This window comes from Triturus cristatus, chromosome 4_1, assembly GCF_964204655.1.
Source record: "Triturus cristatus chromosome 4_1, aTriCri1.1, whole genome shotgun sequence".
Classification (NCBI taxonomy): domain Eukaryota; kingdom Metazoa; phylum Chordata; class Amphibia; order Caudata; family Salamandridae; genus Triturus; species Triturus cristatus.
The window spans coordinates 1,239,879,699-1,239,893,117 of record NC_140585.1 but is presented as its reverse complement, the minus strand read 5'-3'; the positions used below and the strand labels follow the sequence as shown (position 1 = coordinate 1,239,893,117).

The 13,419-nt window shown below is 48.1% G+C and overlaps 1 long non-coding RNA gene across 1 annotated transcript in view; it reads left to right on the top strand.

Annotated features, from left to right (window-relative positions):
* The first annotated feature begins 819 nt into the window (after window positions 1–819).
* LOC146856495 (uncharacterized) overlaps window positions 820–13,419 on the top strand; it is a 39,936-nt gene continuing 27,336 nt past the window's right edge. The window contains exon 1 of the long non-coding RNA XR_014980955.1: window positions 820–887. This is a non-coding gene — a long non-coding RNA (uncharacterized LOC146856495). The remainder of the gene's footprint in view (window positions 888–13,419) is intronic.

The following is a 13,419-nucleotide window of genomic DNA, read 5'->3' as shown; positions in this document are numbered from 1 at the left end:
TTAAAAAGTGCCTACCAGTATGGACGGCATGTGAATCCTATACCTTGTAGTCCCCTTTGCCTTATGTAACATTTTCTATACACTGATTTACACATGTATGTTTCCTTCTCTCTGTATGCATGTGTGCACTGTCTGTGTGCTGTAGGGGGGCTGGTCTGATAACATTTGCCAGGGCTGCTTCGGGTTCCGAGTACGGCACTGAGTGCATTTACCAGTGGAACCGCAGACAGTACTGATGGGCGATGTTGACTGAGAAGGCCTCTTTCCCACCTTTTAAGTAAACATATATTGCATTTATTGCTGTCAGCAAAACATTTCCTCATGAATGGAGTGTTCCTAATCCACCCACAATTAAACGTATCTGAAAGTCTGTAACTGAACAGCTCACAACAATATTATAAAACAAGGTCGTACGATTTCTTTCCAAACACATGTTATGAGACAGGCCTCCCCCTACATCCAAACAGCTGGCGTGTCAAATCAGACTAGCACCATTCACCTTACCTCACCATTCACCTTACACTGCTCCACTGTGATAGACAGAGCATATAAAGAAGGGTGGGTACTCTGAAACTGCCACTGTGAAAAGCATGGTCGGCAATCGTTACTCAATGTTGGTACTATATAGAGTAGCACGGGGAAGAATATTGCAGATCACACATACACGGTAGAATGCACCGGAATAGCCGGAAGTGTTGGTATAGCGATGCTTCTGTTTGTAACTTCGCAATCTACTTACTGTATTGCTGTTGCTTACCTACGAAGAAAAAATAAACACAATTGTTTAAAAAAGGTGAGCAGACGCGAAGCTGGCAGGGGTGGAGATGTCTCGGGGTTATATGGTGTTGATGGAGAGACACTCTGAGACAGGATGTATTTGCGGGCAGGTAAGAGTTGGCTAATTGAAAGTCTCAATCATGTGCTGACAGGGGACTGCGGATATCACGTAGGGCTGTTCATGTAAGGTCGCTGCTTCCAAGGCGCTTAAAGCACACTTGTGCGGAGTCCAGGTGCTGTTGCAAGCAGAAATAGAAAGAAGGCAGGCCGGGAGGGAACAGAGGGAAAATGTTCGAACTCTGCGGGCAGGGGATGTCTCCGAGGGCATAGAAATGCAGGCAGGGGACGGGCGTATTTATCATAAGATGGGTGTATTCGAGGCTAGACTAGAGAGACGGTGCCTGGGCACATGATGTCTGGGAGAGTAATAAAGATCTGGAATAAAAATAAAATGCCTCTTGTCTTGTTTCACGAAGGCGTTGGCAGAGGATTGTTGTGCGGGTGGGGGGAGAGGGGGTTGTCAGGTGATTTCACACAGGGAACCAAGGGGTGCTGGTTGGTGGCTAGTGGGGAGCTGTCTCGAGGCAGAATGTCTCGAATGGCTGGCGGGTACTGGCTGCTGGCAGAGGGGTTTTCCGAGGAGTGTGGAGAGCTGCCATGGGCACTCTGAAGGAAGGGCGTCTGTGTGTGAGGTTAGGGAGTACTGGGATGGTAGTGCAGATTTCTGTAAGATAATAACTAGAACGGGACAGTGAGTGCCTCTGAGGGCAACGACGTGTGTTTTGAGGACAGGAGATGCCTGCCTGGGACAAAGGCTGTCTCAGAAGGCTGGCCGTTTCTGGCTGGTGCTAAGCAGATGACGTCTCAGAGCTCGTCTGCTGTCGGCCGTGTGACTCGGCATGATTTATTGGATAAAGGCGGCCATTGTTGGTGTGCATTTAGCTCGAGGTCAGGCGAGATTTGCTGGGCGGGCCTGGCCTGACTTAGTGCCCACCGAATAGCTGTATGTAGATGGCTGTTTTATATATTGATACCGTACATGGGGACAGTTGTATTAAAAGAATGAAAGAAGCGGTTTTGAACTGTGAACAGACTTTTTGTGACCAGTCTTCAATTTTTTGAGACAACGACATTTCTAATTATAAGTTGAACAGCAAAATGTCAGTCACTGGGGGTCGCAGAAGACCTGCTTGATTAATATTACTTAGGCAAGTCTGCTTTCCCTGAAGTGTTCCAAAATAGATTTTTTTAAAGTAATAACAGTTCTTTTATGGACTGAGCTGCCTTTCATTTTATTTATTATCTTTATTTCGGTTTGAAAGACCATAAAAGTACAAAAATACAACCAGCATAAATAAATACTTAAAATACTCAATAAAAGTCACTACTAAAACAGCTCAGCATATGAAATACAGTAACAACTCTAAAATTATTTTTAAAAAACTGAAGAAACACCTCCCTACGCTACAATACAAAATTCTTTGTAGAAAAAATTGCCCTGAGACATAGACAAAATAGACCCTGGGACGAAATAATACAAATATCACCACTATACAGCCATATTTTTCCCTATAAAATAAAATGCTCAGTAAATAAGAGGCTTGAAGTCACTCTCTGCAGAGTCTGTCTTGTTAAACAGACTATCCTAAAAAATGACTGAAGCTGCACTGGTTAGGTTTGGCGTAAAAGCCATAATCAAAGTACCTTAGCATCTAGTCTATGTCTGGATTTGGCATTTACCCCAAATGAATGTAATATTTTATATTCAAGTTACCCAAATTCCAAAAGGAGACTCACAAAAGCCTTCATAAGAAATAAGTCCCTTACAGGCACATATTATCTGAGGAGCAAAAACGAATAAAGGGTCCCTCGCAGGGGGGCGGGAGAGGATATACATAATTATCAAAACCTTTTGCGTACACACCAAATAGCAGAGATACCTCAAGACAGCAAAAACAATTGGTTGATGTGTATCATACTTCAAGAATCTAAGAGCAGTTTGGCAACCCAAAGTCCCTAGGTTTCTACACATCTGAAAAAGCCCTTTAAATCTGGATTTTTTATAAACTGGACAGATAAATAGGACATGGACCGCAATTTACTTTTCTGCTCCACAAGATGGGCAGTTCTGATTCAAACCCCCTCTCCAATTATTGGTGAAGGAACACGGTGGAAGAGATCCATGCCTAAATTGAATATAAAGTTTTCTAGCTAAAACTGGCTGTATTTCATCTGAAAACACCTTTGGACTATTGGTATCCTTGATCCCAATGAATCTACCTGTCAAAGTACCCAGGGTCGCACTCCTCAACAAGGAAGATAAATTATCTTCCTTAAAGCACTTCACATGGTCCTTACTGGATGTTGAAAAACATGCTACTGCCGGGTTGCACCATAGACCCTTTTTACTGATAATAGTTAGGGTATCCCTAATATAAGTAAGCTATGATAGCCTTTTTGCCCCAGGTAGCCCTAGTATCTCCTCCAATGCAAGTCTACAAGATATCAGCTCTGTGGTAACCCAAACTCTTTTACAAAAGAGGAAAGGTCTAAGGCCAATTCCCTCGGAGATTGGTCAAACTCCTGTGTCTAAATAAAGCGGGACTACTGGAGTACTAGAGGGGGACTCACTAGCTGCCTGATGAAGTTGTTCTCAATCAACACAATGTCTTTGACAGGTTTATGCCCCCAAAGTTCAGCACCATAGGCTCTCAAGGCTTGGGTTTTATAAATCTCAACAGAGGGACTGATAGGCTTATAGAAAGACCCCTGTGCACCCTGGCAAGACCACTTGTGATTTGAGCTAGTTTCAAGCTTCGTTTAGCAATGTGGAATGACCAATTTATGTGCTTGTTGAGGGTTAGCCCTAGATAGTAAAAAATAGATACCCTCTCAAGGGGGATTCTGTTCAGGGAGTGAATGGAGCGTAAAGAATCTGGTGGATTGAAGACCAGAAACATAGTCTTTGTAGCGTTGATTTCTAACCTCTTGATTTGCAGAAAGCATTGAAGCAATATAAAGACCTTTTCATGCCCATGTGAGATTTAGGGAGAAGAAGAGTGTTGTCAGCAAACAACAGCACCAGCACTTTGGTGGAGACTATCTTAGGTGCATCATTATCAATGACCCCATTTAGTGAATCCACCAACCCATTGATATACAAGCAAAATAAAATCGGGGCCAGCACACAGCCCTGGCGAACTCTCCTATCAACCGGAAATGGTTAAGAGACCTTCCCCAGTTTTCCACAGCGAACCTGCGCAAAGTTCTACTCATGTAGTCTCCAGATGATATGACAAAAATAGAGAGGAACCATCATTACCGACCAAAGCTTGTCTATCGGTACTAAGTCAAAAGGTGACTTTAGATCCACAAATACTAAATAAAGGCTGCCACCCTCCAACATAACAGTTTTCCAGTACAGTAGTTGGAGCCTAAAAACTTAATCAACATTGGATGCCCGTTTCCTACTTGGAATGGGCTGAGGACATTGTGATCCTCCATCCACTTTTGAAGTCATTCCAGTACTACCTGTAAATAAACGTTTTGCATCACGTCTATCAAACTGATAGGTCTGTAGCTCTCTGGTAGCAAAAGGGGAACTTATTTATACACAGGTATCATTTCTGCCCCAGCACATGATCATGGGATGGGCATACCCTCCATTATGGCATTGAAGATCTCTTGCAGATAAGAAGTCTAAACCTCTGGTTCAGAGAGATAGAGATCCATAGAGATGTTATCAATGCAAGGTGCATTGAGGGGGGCTATATTACAGATGGCACTATGCACTTCTGGAAGAGTTATCACAGGGTATTCCTTCTGGTCATACAAGAGCAATTCACTACTGGATTGTTCTACCGCAGTGCTCACCTGTTCTTCTTGTACCTTCAAGCACATCATACAAAGACTCATTCCACTCTTGGGCTGCAATGTTAGGCTCAGATTCAGTACTGCCCTCAGAGTTACAGAATGTGACTAAATTCTAAAAAGCTGTTGTATCTTTATGTGTTAAATCCTGGAGAAGTGAATTCCATTTGACCTGGTCCCAATCTTTTTTCGCCAGACTAATGGCATTCCTGTGTGTAGCCCTTTCAAATTGGATCAGGACTCTATCCTTAGACTTCAATGCTTCTATTATGGCTGATTTTGCTTCTCTACATTGCGTATTGTACCATGAGGGAATATTCCGCCTATGACCTTTATTCTGTACTTCAATAAAGAATAGGTCCTTTAGGGGCATATCATCAAGGACCGGTGATAATTATCGCTAAGCGCACTTAGTGCTAGGATAATTATCGCTGGGTAACGTGGAATTTTATCGCTGAGATAGCGTGCTATTAGCAACGCTTATCTCAAAAGCGATAAAATTCCAAGCGCTAACTGCCTAATGTGAGATTATCACTGGAAATCCAGTTTGTCAGTTCTGTACATGACTTTCCACGCCAGAAGTGTAGAGCCATGCAAGACACTGACCACTGGTGCACAAAACTAGGGGCCTGAAAGAAAGTCCTAAACCCTAGAAGTCAGTTCGCAGAACGAGAAGGATGGGTGGGGCGGTAAGGAATCTATAACTAACCTATGTTTCTTACAGATATATCATTACCAAGTGTAAGTAACTGGTTCATCTGAAAGAAACCGTTAGTTATAGATTCCTTACCTTAGAATAGATACCCCAGCAATACCAACCCTGGAGGTGAGTCTGCAAACCAAGTTCAACACCAGAAAGTCCTGGAGAACAGAACGGCCAAAGAAGCCGTCTCCCTGAACTTGGCTGTCTAGGAAGTAGTGTTTGGTGAACGTGTTCAGCGATGCCCACGTAGCTGCTTGATAGATGTCATTTAGGGGGGCTCCTCGTCCCAAAGCAGTAGTAGCTGCCGTCGCCCTGTTGGAATGGGCGCCCAGCCCCACTGGAGGCTCCTTCTTTGCCAAACAGTTGCAGGCTTTGATGCACAGAACGACCCACCTGGATATGGTCTGTTTGTGCACGGCCCGACCTTTCTTAGCGCCCACATAACCAACAAAGAGCTGGTCGGCCACCCGGAATTGACTGGTGAGATCCAAGTAGAAGGAAAGCGCATGTTTTGGATCCAGCCGGTGGAGCCTCTCTTCCTCTTTTTGAGGATGCGGAGGCGGAAAGAAGGTGGGCAAAGTGATGGTTTGGCCAATGTGGAAAGAATTAACCACCTTGGGAAGAAAGGAAGGTCTAGTTCTAAGGACAACCTTGTCCGGATAGACAGCCAGAAAGGGAGGCTTGGAAGAAAGAGCTTGTAGTTCACTCACCCTGCGTGCAGAGGTGATGGCTACCAGAAAGGCAGTTTTCAAAGTAAGAAGTCCAAGAGGATAGTTATGTAGCGGCTCAAAGGAAACGCACATGAGGTAGGTAAGAACCAAGTTCAAGTCCCACTGAGGCATTACGAAGGGAACAGGAGGAAAAAGATAAGTAATGCCCTTAAGGAATCTATTTAGAACAGGGGACTTGAAAAGAGAAGGCTGATCAGGAAGCCTAAGGAAAGCTGAAATGGCCGAGAGGTAGTCCTTCAGAGTGCCCAGAGCATAGCCCTGCTGGGCCAAAGAAAGGAAGAAGAAGAGAACCACAAAAAGAGGGGCGGAAAGAGGATCCACTGCCTTTGCTGTGCACCATGCTACAAATTTGTTCCATCTGCAGGCATATACCGTATTAGTGGTGGGACGCCTGGCTGCCAAGATAACATTACAGTCTTCGGGAGGCAGGTCAAACAACGTCAACTGCCGCCGCTCAATCTCTATGCAAGGAGGTGGAGGTTGGACAGATTCGGGTGGAGGACCGTCCCCTGCTGCTGCGACAGAAGATCCTCCCGAAGAGGCTGTTTGATCAGAGGATCGATGGCCATGTTGAGCACCTCGGGATACCAGACTCTTGGAGCCCAATCCGGAGCCACAAGAATAACTTGGGCCCGGTCGCGATTGATCTTCTTCAGCACTCTGGGCAGAAGTGGTTTAGGCAGAAAGGCGTATAGAAGACCGCAACTCCACTTGTGACAAAAAGCGTCACCTAGCGAGTGCCGCCTTAAAAATGCCAACGCGCAGAACTGCTGACATTGCGCATTCTCTTCAGTGGCGAATAGATCTAACCAAGGCTCTCACCACTGCTGAAAGAGACCTTGCACACCTCCGAGTGAAGAGGCCATTTGTGATCCATCATGCACCTGCGGCTGAGTTCGTCTGCCCTGGTGTTCAGGGAACCTGCCAGGTGTTGGACCAACCAGGGATATGCCCTGATGTTCCAACCATGTCCAGAGGCAGAGGGCCTCTTGAAATAGGGCCCATGACCCTACCCCGCCTTGTTTGTTGCAGTACCACATGGCAGTGGTGTTGTCAGTGAAAACCTGCACCACTCTTTCCCGGACAGAGGGAAGGAATGCTTTGAGTGCAAGACAAATCGCAAGAAGCTCCAGAAGGTTGATGTGGAGCCCGGACTCTGCCGGAAACCAGAGGCCTCTGATCTCCGCCTCCCCCATGTGACCGCCTAATCCCAGAAGTGATGCATCAGTCACCATCGTGAACTCTGGTTGGGGAAGGGAGAGGGATCTGCCGCCGACCCAATCCTGGTTTGTGAGCCACCACTGCAATTGGTGTGCTGTATCCTCCGAGATCTGGATGCAATCAGACAGATTCCCCTGATGTTGTGCCCACTGGAATTTCAGGTCTCACTGCAGAACCCGCATATGCCAACTGGCTTCGTCCACCAGCAGGATGCAAGAGGCAATCAGACCCAGCAGCCTGAGGGTCATCCTGACCGAAACCTGGGACAGAGGCTGAAAGATCGGAATCATAGCCCAAATATCACAGACTCGCTGTTCGGGAGGATAAACCCAAAACTGCGTCGTGTCCAGAACCACTCTGATGAAGAGGAGCTTCTGAGAGGGCGTCAGGTGTGACTTTGGCACGTTGATGGAGAACCCCAGTGAATGCAGGAGGTCGGCCGTAGTCTGGAGGTGGGAGACAACAGGTTGGGGCGAGCTGGCCTTCAACAGCCAGTCGTCGAGATAAGGGTTGACTGAACCCCTGATCTGCGCAGATGAGCTGCGACCACCGCCATCACTTTCCTGAACACCCGAGGGGCGCTGGTAAGGTCAAAGGGGAGCATGGTAAACTATAAGTGCTCGTGGCCTACTGTGAACCGCATGTAAAGCCGGTGGGCCGGCAGGACGGGGATGTGAAAGTAAGCGTTCTGCAAGTCCAACGCTACCATCCAGTCTCCATGGTCGACATTTTGAACTTCTCCTTCCAGGGGAAGGGGTTGACGTTTTTGAGCTCCAAGATAGGACGCAGGCCTTTGTCCTTCTTGGGCACCAGAAAGTAGTGGGAATAGCAACAACGCGACCGACGCCGGTCCGACTCTGTGTCTACCTCGAGGTGGAGGCAGGGGTAGACGTCGGCTGGAGACACAGCCGACGGTGGTTGCAGATGTGGTGCCAGTGGAATCCGCGCCGGGGAAGCGTAACAAGGTCGATTGGTGCCAATCGAGATCCAGGCCTGGATCCAAGGGGACCGTGCGGCGTCGAGGCCAAAGCCGCTGGCGTCGAAGGCCCAGGGCCTTTAACCGAGTCTGCGGGCCCGAAGGCACGCCGGCGGAGTCGGGCCACCCAAAGATGGCATGCATCTCTTTGTAAAACTGACGAAGCTGGGCAGGGGCCGCTCCCGGGTCCAGGGAAGGGGGGAAACCCGGAGTCGACCCTACGGGCTCTGCATGCCGAGCCGTGGGAGGGTCCCCACCCGCATTCCTCGTCGCGTCGGCCGAAGGACAGGGAGCAGTTGAAGAGCGACAATGCTTCTTCAACTTCTTCTTGTGCTTCGACTTACCTGACTCCGAGTGCGAAGACTTTGAGAAAAAATGCTGTTGGCTCCGTGACCGGTCCCTCGACCTCCTATGCGACCGAGACCTTGAGCGACGCGGAGCCGACTGCCGGGACTCGAGTAGCTTTCGGAACCGCTCCCGCAAAGACTTCGGGCCATGGTTCGGCAGTCGGAGCACGAATTGGGGTCGTGGTCGCGCTCCAGGCAGTAGAGGCACACGCAGTGCGGATCCGTCACTAATATCAGTTGGTTACAGGAACCGCAAGCCTTGAAGCCGAGCATCCCCCGTGCACCAGGAGTCGATGGACTCAAAAAACGAAGTCGCCAAAAGTCGAAAAAGTCGAAATAAAGTAACTGGAGGTACCGCTCTCTCCGGATCTACGTTTGCTGGCGTGGAATAAGAAAGAACTGACGTCTGCATGCGAGGGCAGCATGTATGTAGCTACTGTGACATCATCCCGGTGACCTCGATGCCTACGACGAACGCCACCTTCCGAGACGTACCCGGATACTGAAGACGAAAAACTTTCCAGATCCAGTCTGACGTCTGGGGGTAATTCTAAGGTAAGGAATCTATAACTATCTGTTTCTTTCAGATGCTCCACTACAGGGGATTTGTGGCTAGTGCTTATAGGTCTTCAGTAGACATTAATCAAAACTACAGTTACTTTAGAGGTAAAGGTTAGTGTAACACACAAGATATCATCCGACAGTCTACTCCTCCAATCAACAATGGCTAACTTCATAAAAGCCTAAAAGCCAGGGTGCCGGACTTCCTCCTTGGACCACGTTTGCTAAAATAACACAACATCATTTTGATCAATAAAGACCCCCCAATCACTGGAGTCCATTTTACTTCTTAAACTAGCAATATTCCAGGATGCCACCTTAAGTAGTTTTAGATTTTCCAGAGATCCTTGTGAAGTCTTGTAAGAATCCTCACCATTGCATTTGCACCTGGGTCAGTCCCCCCATTTCGGTACAAATTGGTATACACCCATGATCTTCTACCCCATGAGTCAGCTCCCCCATTTCAATGCACATTGCATTGCACCCTTTTTCTTCCACCCCACGTGTCACTCCTTCCCTAATCTCCAAAGATTTACCTAGGGGAGAGGACTTACGGTGTGAACAATAGAGATCTAGGTAGGCCTGGCAACTGCTAGTATTCCCTCAACTACCCACCATAGGTTCTGACCCTGCTCCCTCTGTTGTGTCCTCTTTCTTGAAATTCCTCCTCATGGTAGGCCTAAATAAACTGGGCAAATTCTGTTTTGGGGAGAAAGGGGTGCAGATGATTCCATGGTCCCATGCCCCTCCACCCTGGTGAATTCCGTCTTGGGCCATTGGAATCCTGATCACACCACTCCCAGTATGTCAATCCACCGTCTCAAGTACATCAAATCTGTTGGCGACTGGTATTGCATAGGAGAGGGAGCCCTGCATCTGTTGGGAAATGGATGTCCAGCTTTAAAATAGGGTTCTGGAAACTCTGGGGATGTGGCCGTTGTTCTCCTTGTGGTGGTCTATAGAAGTAGTCAAGAGGTAGAAGCATAATGGCTGAACCCTGGTATTGCCTAGATAAATCAGCTAGCAAAAGGTCTTGGACCTGCTTTGGACTCCAAAAGTTGGTGACAACACAATCCCCATGACTGTCTTTAGGACCCTTCTCAATCCAACTCACCATGTGTGTCATAAGGATATCATCTGCCCTATCATGGGGCTAGCACCTATATCTTGAGAGCCAATGCAAACAGTTGTTGGTTATCTTCTTTTGGGTTTGCCTCAGATTAATTTGCAACTCAGGGACCCCTGTAAAAAGTACAACATAGGGCCATGAGGTAGGGGGCAAGTTAATGATTGGGAGTTTCTTCATTACAGACCTTGGACCCTCCCTCCAATCACCCACAGCATCCCTTACTTCACTGCCCTTGCCAATGCCTAATGGCAGGTGTGCCCTCAAATATGGACCACTTACCCCTGCCAGTCCACTTTCGGTGAAGGCCCCTGTGGGCTTATCCAAGGAAACCAACTCAATTTGGCATATTGAACCCACTCTACCCTTAGAGCCCCTGTGAGCCTTATTATCGGCCTCCCCACATAATTGGCCCAACTTATCCAGTCGAGCAATCAATGGGCTAAGTTCTTCACGGAGAATGGTTTTGACCTTCTCTAAGATGTCCCTTATTAAACATGATGCTCATAATGGTTGGGCCACAACCCCAGAATCACTGTTAGCACAGTCATGAGTTGTATCGCCAGGGATACAACAAGAATCAGCCACAACTTCACTTGTGCCTTTAGCAGGCTTTTGGGGCCAACATAAGGTGATCTCTCTTTTGCAGCCCGGCTGGACTTGACAGATCTTACCTTGTTTTGGGGACAGTCAATAGCTGGGACCCTTTGTAAGCCTTCAGGTCCCTAATGATCCTGGGTAATATGGTTCCTACAGGCGAACTGGTCGGAGCTACATGAGGGGGCAGACTGTGACCCCAGTGATGGTCAATGTGGATCCATAGACTAAGACAGTTGTCTCTTGGTTAGTTCAATCTTGGCAGCCACTGACTGACAGACTGAAGAACTTAGAAAGCGCACCTATGCCGAGGCGTCTTGGCGCTGGGTGAGTGTGGTCCAAGCAGCTAGATGATATTAAGAACTTAAAAAAGCCAGGTCTTTATCTGCTTCCTGAATAAGGCCCTGTTAGCTTGTAACCTGATTGCCACGGGGAGGGAGTTCCATAGGATGGATGCTTGATAAGAGAAACCCTTTCCTCCCCATCTAGCTCTTTTTATTTTAGGAACACATACCAATCCTGTATTGGCGGACCTGAGACAGCATTGGGGCTGGTATATAGAAAATAGGAATTGAATATCCACAGCCCCTCCTCCGTATATAGCCTTATGCAATAGGCATAAGGACTTGAAGTTCACTCTCTGACGGATTGGTAGCCAGTGTAACTGCTTAATCACCGCTGACGTGGGGTGGTGTTTTGGTAGGTCAAGCAGTACCCGAGCCGCAGCATTCTGAAGCGACTGAAGTTTTGTAATCTGTCCTTTGACAACCCCTAAATACAGGGCATTACAATAGTCGACTCTGGACAAAACCAAAGCTCCGACCACTGTTTTCCTAAGTGTTCTGCTTGGGTTGTCGGATCAGATAGAACCCGCTCAACAGAGCCTCTCTAACCCAAATCAGAACGTTACCCCCTCCCTAGGGCCTATTTACAAGAACACATATATATATATGCATGTACCACCTAAGGACAGGGAATTCCTATTATATGGATATATATATATATATATATATATATATATATATATATAGCAGCCTCGCGGTCTCAGACAGACCCAGGACTTCCTGCCCAGACGGCAGCCCCAGCCTCGCGGTCTCAAACAGACCCAGGACTTCCTACCCAGACGGCAGCCTCAGCCTCGCGGTCTCAGACAGACCCAGGACTTCCTACCCAGACGGCAGCCTCAGCCTCGCGGTCTCAGACAGACCCAGGACTTCCTACCCAGACGGCAGCCTCAGCCTCGCGGTCTCAGACAGACCCAGGACTTCCTACCCAGACGGCAGCCTCAGCCTCGCGGTCTCAGACAGACCCAGGACTTCCTACCCAGACGGCAGCCTCAGCCTCGCGGTCTCAGACAGACCCAGGACTTCCTACCCAGACGGCAGCCTCAGCCTCGCGGTCTCAGACAGACCCAGGACTTCCTACCCAGACGGCAGCCTCAGCCTCGCGGTCTCAGACAGACCCAGGACTTCCTACCCAGACGGCAGCCTCAGCCTCGCGGTCTCAGACAGACCCAGGACTTCCTACCCAGACGGCAGCCTCAGCCTCGCGGTCTCAGACAGACCCAGGACTTCCTACCCAGACGGCAGCCTCAGCCTCGCGGTCTCAGACAGACCCAGGACTTCCTACCCAGACGGCAGCCTTAGCACGAGCTCATCCTATTATTACCATAATACACGACAGGGGAATCAGGGTTACTATGTATCAGATCACACAAAGACCACTAGTTGAGCACAACCTGTTCTTCAGTTCGAGGGGCTCCTTCCTCCCTCATTCAGTTACCACTTACCTGATCAGGATTAACATCTGTTCATGTTAAGTAACATCTGACTAGAAGAATAGGCTACCCTCTTATACAAGAACACACAACACATGTTGACTCACTACAAACTGAATACTTTATTTAGTCACTACATACACGCTCACAGAATACATATCATATACCACCTGCAAAGGAAAGTGAAAGATTAAGTTGTACACTCTAATAAAAAGGGGTTGACGTCACCTTGGTCGTATGTAGCCTGCACTCAATGGTCATCTAGGTTTCCTTCCCGTCTGCGCCTCGGCTTCGCCTGGAAGTCACACCTCTGCAGTCACAGATCTACTCCCTTCTCTTTTCTCCGAGTCACTGGGACCTCTTCCTCATTGGCTACTCTCTTCTCTTTGGCTGCTGTGTTAGAAGAATATCTGTCTCTCGGTTTTCCTCCACCTTCAAGTTTGTCATCTGTCTTCCCTGGAATAAATGGTAGCTTTACTGCTAACGGCCAGGTGCCGCCTACGGACTAAAAGCAAGTGCCAGTATCTGCCTCAGGCTTTCACTAATATAGAGGTGCATTTTCTCATGGAAAATTCCAGCCCGTAACCTGCCGCCCACCAAATTCTTGTACCTCCCCGTGCCAAGGACACTTTCCCAGCCGGCCGGCCTGATGTAGCGTCTTCGGCACGAAGAAAAATACAATCCTTCGATAAGGGCCGGTCTGAACCGGTTCTCTCCAAGCGAATAACACCTC